The following is a 6310-nucleotide window of genomic DNA, read 5'->3' as shown; positions in this document are numbered from 1 at the left end:
ATATATATATATACAGTATAGACCCGCTATATATATATATATATATATATATATATATATATATATATATCTCAGATTTATGAGCTAGATAAATCAACAATTGTGGATAAAGAATTTAAGCTATCTTGGGGCTGGGGAGATGGCTTAGTGGTTAAGAGCACTAGCTGCTCTTCCAGAGGACCAGAGTTTGGATCCTAGCACCCACATCATGGCTAACAACCATCCATAACTCCAGTTCCAGGGTATTGGACTCCCTTTTCTGGCCTCCTTGAGCATTGCATGACATAGGTGCACTTACATACATGCAGACAAAACATTCATACATTTTTTAAAAATTAGACAAATCTGCCGGGCATGGTGGTGCATGCCTTTAATCCCAGCACTCAGCCCAGCACTTGGGAGGCAGAGGCAGGCAGATCTCTGTGAGTTCAAGGCCAGCCTGGTCTACATAGTGAGTTCCAGGACAGCTGGGGCTACAGGGAGACTGTCTCAAAAAGACCAAAACAAAAAAATTTTTTTTTGACAAATCCATAAAAGAATTTAAGCTATCTCTTTGATAAACCAAACAGAAACAGAACAAAAATTCGGAACATTTAAATAACTTGTGCTTTGCACCTGCCCTTGGCCTGGGTCTGGTGATCAAGGAAGGAAAGCCAATGCAAAGGAGCTGGTACACCGAACAAAGAAGTAGTTCAAGGACCAGGCAGATGGCTCAGAAGGTAAAGGTGCCTGCTGCCAAGTCTGATGACCTGAGGATTTAAAAATATATTTTATTTATTATTTTTATTTTTTGTGTATGAACCAGGTCCTCTGCAAAAGCAGCCAGTGCTCTTAACCATTGTCATTTCTCCAGCCCCTGATGACCTGAATTTGAGCCCCAGGAACCATATGGTGGAATGAGAGAACCAACTTCTACAAGTTATCCTCTGATACCCCCATGTGTACTGTGGCATGTATGCTCCCCAACAAATAAATAACTAAATATAATTTGTAGAGTTAAAAAAAATTTTTTTTTTTTAAGTAGGAAAGATCCTTTTATTGGGGTGGACCGGGAGCACGGGCTAGTCCATGATAAAATGACTTAAGAGGAAGATCCAAAAGGGCCTTGTCTCCCATGCCCTGGTATGGGCTCAGTGAGGCCTGGGCATGGGAGGAACCCCAGCGGGAAGGGTGTGTGTGGCGGGGGAGGGGGTGGGGGGGACTCCAGACCAGGTGGAGCCTGTGTATGGGAAGGATCAAGAAGGCTGCTTGGTGTTGCCGGAGGACCTCGGCCCTGGACCACGGGCTTGGCCTTACTGATGGGTGGCTGGGTCGGGGACACCACTGTGTAAAAGTGTCTACTGACACCTCAGGGCTGGGTCTGATGTCCCTTTAACCAGTGCTTGACACAAGTTACAGCATAAATAAAAACTCAAGGAAAATAAATACGTGGGTCCTATGAGGTTGTAGGGGTGTGGGCTGGGTGTGGGCCGGCTGCGCTTACACACTTGGGCAGGAGTAGACAGAGCAGACAGACGCGATGAGTGGGCACATGGGGCCTAGGTGTCCTCTGGCATGTCCGGGGTGTCAGTCGGGCCACTTTTCGGGGTGGTACCGAGCTCTCCCCCTCCGCCTCCACCTGCTCTTGGTTTCTCTTCTTGGCGGCATTCTTTCTGTCCCGTTGCTGGTGTAGGTAGCGCAGGAGGATGTTTGTCTTTTCTGTCACGATGATCTGTTCTGACCGGTACTCCTGGGTAGGCAGGTGCACTGAGAGCTGTCGGTTCTAGGCCTTGCACACGGAGTCCGCGTGGAATCGGCTGAAGTTGCTCTTGTTGTAAACCGGCAGGCCTTTCAGGAAGTCTGCCATCGTCTGCGTCCGCCGCCGCCCCGGCCACCGCCGCCGCCGCTGCCTCCTTCCCAGCCGCAGCCGCACAACCCAAAAATGTTACTTTTAAAAAAATATTTTATTTATTATTTTTATTTTATGTGTGCGAGTATATTGCCTGCAGGTATGTGAGTGCACCCGTGTCGTGCAATGCTGCTGGAGGTCAGAAGAGGGCTTCAGAGACCCCTGGAACTGGAGTTAAGGATGGTTCTTAGCTGCCAGGTGGGTGCTGGGAATCGAACCCAGGTTCTCTGCAAGAGCAGCTAGTGCTCTTAACCGCTGAGCCATCTCTCCAGCCCCCAAAAATGTTATTATTTTTATGTATTTGAGTGTATTGTCTGCATGTATGTAAGTCCACCTAAATTGTACAATGTCGGAGGAGATCAAAAGAAGGTGTTGGATCCCCTGGGATTGAAGTTATGAATGGTTGTTAACTGCCATGTGGATGCTGGGAACAGCTCCCAATTTACAAATTTGTAATGGCCATGATAGTATGGAAAGACAAATTTCAGGGAAAATTCACATTCAGGTTACAACATCTTGTAAAAATAAATATATATTTTGCCCAGTGTGGTGGTGCAGGCCTTTAATCCCAACACTCGAGAGGCAGAGGCAGGCAGGTCTCTGTGAGTTCCAGGCCAGCTGGGGCTACGGGGAAACCCTGTCTCAAAAAGACAATTACAAAGGAATAATTAAGATGAATCCTATGTAACATGCAACAACCACTCTCAGTAGAAAAATAAGTAATACTTTATTTAAAGAAGTTTGTACTATGTAGCCCTGGCTAACCTGGAACAATCTATCATGAGGATATAATTCTTAACATATATGCACTGAATAGAGGTGCACCTAATTTCATAAATTAAGTACTACTAGATAAGTCAACCAGCTGTGTTAGTGCATGCCTTTAATCCCAGCACTTGGATGGCAGAGGCAGCCAGTCTCTCTGAGTTCAAGGCCAGCCTGCTCTATGTAGCAAGTTACAGGACAGTTAGTGCTACATGGTGAGGCCCTGCTTCAAAAAAATAGTTATAAATTCACAGATCAGCCTCAACACAGTAATAATGGATGACTTCAATACTCTACTCTCACCAATAGACAGGTCATCTTGAAAAAAAACCAGATCTGAATTAAATATTTGATGGATCAAATGGATGTAACAGAAATCTATAGAACATTCTATCCAAAGGCTTTGAGATATACATCTACTTAGCAACCCATGGGATTTTCTCTAAAATAGATAATATATTAGGACACAAAGTGCTTTCTTTGTTATTATTATCAATATTTGCAATTTTATAACTTTATTTCACTCTCAGCAGTTAGATCTCATCCACAAAAATCTGTAGATTTTTGAATGTGGTATCAGGAACATAGGTTACCAAAGTTTGTTTGGCAAATCCTCATCTTCATTACATTTTCTGGACAAACAAACACAGATACAATATGAGTCATTCTGTATTCCTTTGGCCCAGACAGCCTTTTTGAGCCTAGTATCAATGTGCACATCTGGTGTACCAATCTCCTTCATGGCGAATTTCTGGATTTCTTTGAGTGTCTGAGGGTCACATTTCTCAAAGCTCACTCCATGGCTGTGCGTGTGAATGTTGATGGTGTGTTCCCAGGTCACCACCTTGTTGATAGCAGAATGGCCCTTCTTTTCACCATCCTTCTTTGTGGGAGCCATTGCACCAGGCCCAAGTTGGAAAGGCTTTTAAAAAATTTATTTAAAAAATTTATTTATGGGGCTGGAGAGATGGCTCAGTGGTTAAGAACACTGGTTGTTCTTGCAGTAGACCTGGGTTTGAATCCCAGCACCCACATTACCTACATGCAGGCAATACATGCATACACATGAAATAAAAATAATAAAAATTTTTAAAAAAATTTATTTATTAGCCGGGCATGGTGGCACACACCTTTTGTCCCAGCACTTGGGAGGCAGAGACAGGAGGATCTCTCTGAGTTTGAGGCCAGCCTGGTCTCCATAGTGAATCCAGGCCAGCTGGGGCTACAGGGAGACCCTGTCTCAAAAAAAAAACCAAAAAAATTATTTATTTGTATTTTATGTGTATGACTGTTTTACCTGCATTATGCAAGTGTATCCATGTGTACAATGCCTGCTGAGGCTAGAAGAGGGTGTCTAATCTTCTGAAACTGGAGTTTCAGAGGGTTGTTAGCCACCATGTTGGTGCTGGAATCTCAACCCGGGTCCCCTGGAAGAGCAGTCAGTGCTCTTAACTGCTGAACCATTTCTCCAACCCCTTAAGTATGCTTTTAAATTTTTTTTAAATTAAAAAAATTTTTCAGCCGGGTGTGGTGGCACACACCTTTAATCCCAGCACTCGGGAGGCAGAGGCAGGTGGATCTCTGGGAGTTCAAGGCCAGCCTGGTCTACATAGTGAGTTCTAGGACAGCTGGGGCTACAGGGAGACCCTGTCTCAAAAAGACCAAAAAAAAAATTTTTTTTTCATTTTTATTTTATGTGCATACATGTTTTGCCTGCATGTATGTGAGTGCACCCATGTGTTCAATGCCTGTGGAGGCCAGAAGAGGGCATGGGATACCCTGGGACTGGAGTTAAGGATAGTTGTTAGTTGCCATGTGGGTCCTGGGAACTGAACTAAGGTCCTCTGGAATAGCAGCTAGTGCTCTTAACCTCTGAGCCATCTCTCCAGCCCCTGATTTACTTTATTTTTAATTTTGTGTGTGTGTGTGTGTGTGTGTGTGTGTGTGTGTGTGTCTGTGTGTGTCTGTGTGTGTCTGTGTGTGGGTATGTGCACATGAATGTGGGTGCTCTCAGCATCAGATGATTTGGAGTGGAGTTACAGGCAGTTGTGAGCTGCCTGACATGGCTGTTGGGAATCAAACTTGGGTCCTCTGGGAAAGCAGTATGCACTCTTAACTGTGGACCATCTCTCCTATATTAGAAAATATAGGAAAATTGGAATAATTCTTGTATTCTATCTGCTCGTAATAGAATAAAACTACAAATACATAGTAAAAAAAGCTGTAGACAATTGTACACAACTCATGGTTCTTAGGTAACATGATGAATGGGTCCTTCAAGAAATCAAGAAATTCCTAGAAATGAATGAAAATGGAAACACAGTATACCAAAATGTGTAGGGTAAAAGCAGTCTTAAGCGGGAATTTTATAGCCCTAAGTACTCACATTAAGAAATCAGAGAGCAGGATGTAATAGTGTACACCCGGCACTTGGGAGGCAGAAGTAGGCAAATCTCTGTGAGTTCCAGGCCATACCTGGTTTCAAGACAGCCAGGGCTACACAGTGAGACCCTGTTTTTAAAATGGGGTGAGGGGCTGGGTGTGGTGGAACCTTTAATCCCAACCCTCCAGAGGCAGAGGCAGGTGGATCTCTGTGAGATCAAGGCCAGCCTGGTCCACATAGTGAGATTCAAGTGGTCTAAGACTAGGGAGACCCTGTCCAAAGCAAGCAAACAAACAACAACAATGAAAACAAAACAAAACGAAATCATAAATAAAAATAAATAAATAAAATAAATAAAGGCGGGTGATGGCAGAGAGATGGCTCAGTGGTTGAAAGCACTTGCTGCTCTTGCAGAGGACCTAAGTTTCTATTTCTAGAATCCGCATGGTGGCATACAACTGCCTGTAACTTCAGTTTCAGTGGATCTGATGTCCTCTTCTGGTCTCTGTGGGCACCAGGCCCCTACATGGTACACATATATACATACATACATGCAGGGAAAAAAAACCACTCATACACATAAAATAAAAGTAAATAAATATAATTTTTGAGACAGCATCTCCTTGCAGCCCCAACAGGCCTGGAACTCACAACATTGACCAGGCTATCCTCAGTCTTACAGAGATTTACCTGCCTCTCCCTCCTGAATGTGAGTCCTACTCTCTCTGACTTCTTTCATTCTTTTAAAAGATTTATTTATTTTGCTTGGCATAGTGGCACATACCTTTAGTCCCCACATTTGGGAGCAAAGCCAGGTGAATCTCTGAGATCCAGACAGTTTGGACTACACAGAGAATTCCAAACTGTAACCCAAAGGCTCCTTCAAAAAGCTGGAGCTGATCCAGGGTGAGTGTGGGCAATGCAGAGCACACTGGGAAAAGGGTGGAGCCGCTGCCATATTGGGCATGGGCAAACTCCAAGAGAGAAAAGACGGGGGCGGGGGAGACAGATGGCACCTGCGTTTCAAATATGGGAAAGGAAAAGCCTGTAAGAATCTGTGTTTTTGTAAGTCACCCCCTTCCAAATGTCATATAAACTATGCAAAATCCAAATAGGATGCCTTATGTCCGTTTGTTAGTCTGCATCGGCACAGGGAGACCCTAGAGTTCTCAGAGGGCATCTGGGTTCCCCAGAGAGAGAAAAAGGAAAAATTTTACTGAAACACAGGCCATCCAGGGTTACATAATGGGACCGTGTCTTGAAAAAAAAATCAG

General features: G+C 44.1%; 2 pseudogenes; both read right to left on the bottom strand.

Annotated features, from left to right (window-relative positions):
• Positions 1 to 1538: 1538 nt before the first annotated feature.
• Positions 1539 to 1879, bottom strand: LOC103735230 (annotated as a pseudogene).
• A 1363-nt stretch (positions 1880 to 3242) lies between these two features.
• LOC103735298 lies at positions 3243 to 3551 on the bottom strand (annotated as a pseudogene).
• Between the last annotated feature and the right edge of the window lie 2759 nt (positions 3552 to 6310).

The sequence above is a fragment of the Nannospalax galili genome, unplaced genomic scaffold (assembly GCF_000622305.1).
Source record: "Nannospalax galili isolate Female #2095 unplaced genomic scaffold, S.galili_v1.0 scaffold717, whole genome shotgun sequence".
Taxonomy (NCBI): domain Eukaryota; kingdom Metazoa; phylum Chordata; class Mammalia; order Rodentia; family Spalacidae; genus Nannospalax; species Nannospalax galili.
Note: the sequence above shows the minus strand (reverse complement) of the source record. Positions and strands in the feature narration are given on the sequence as shown.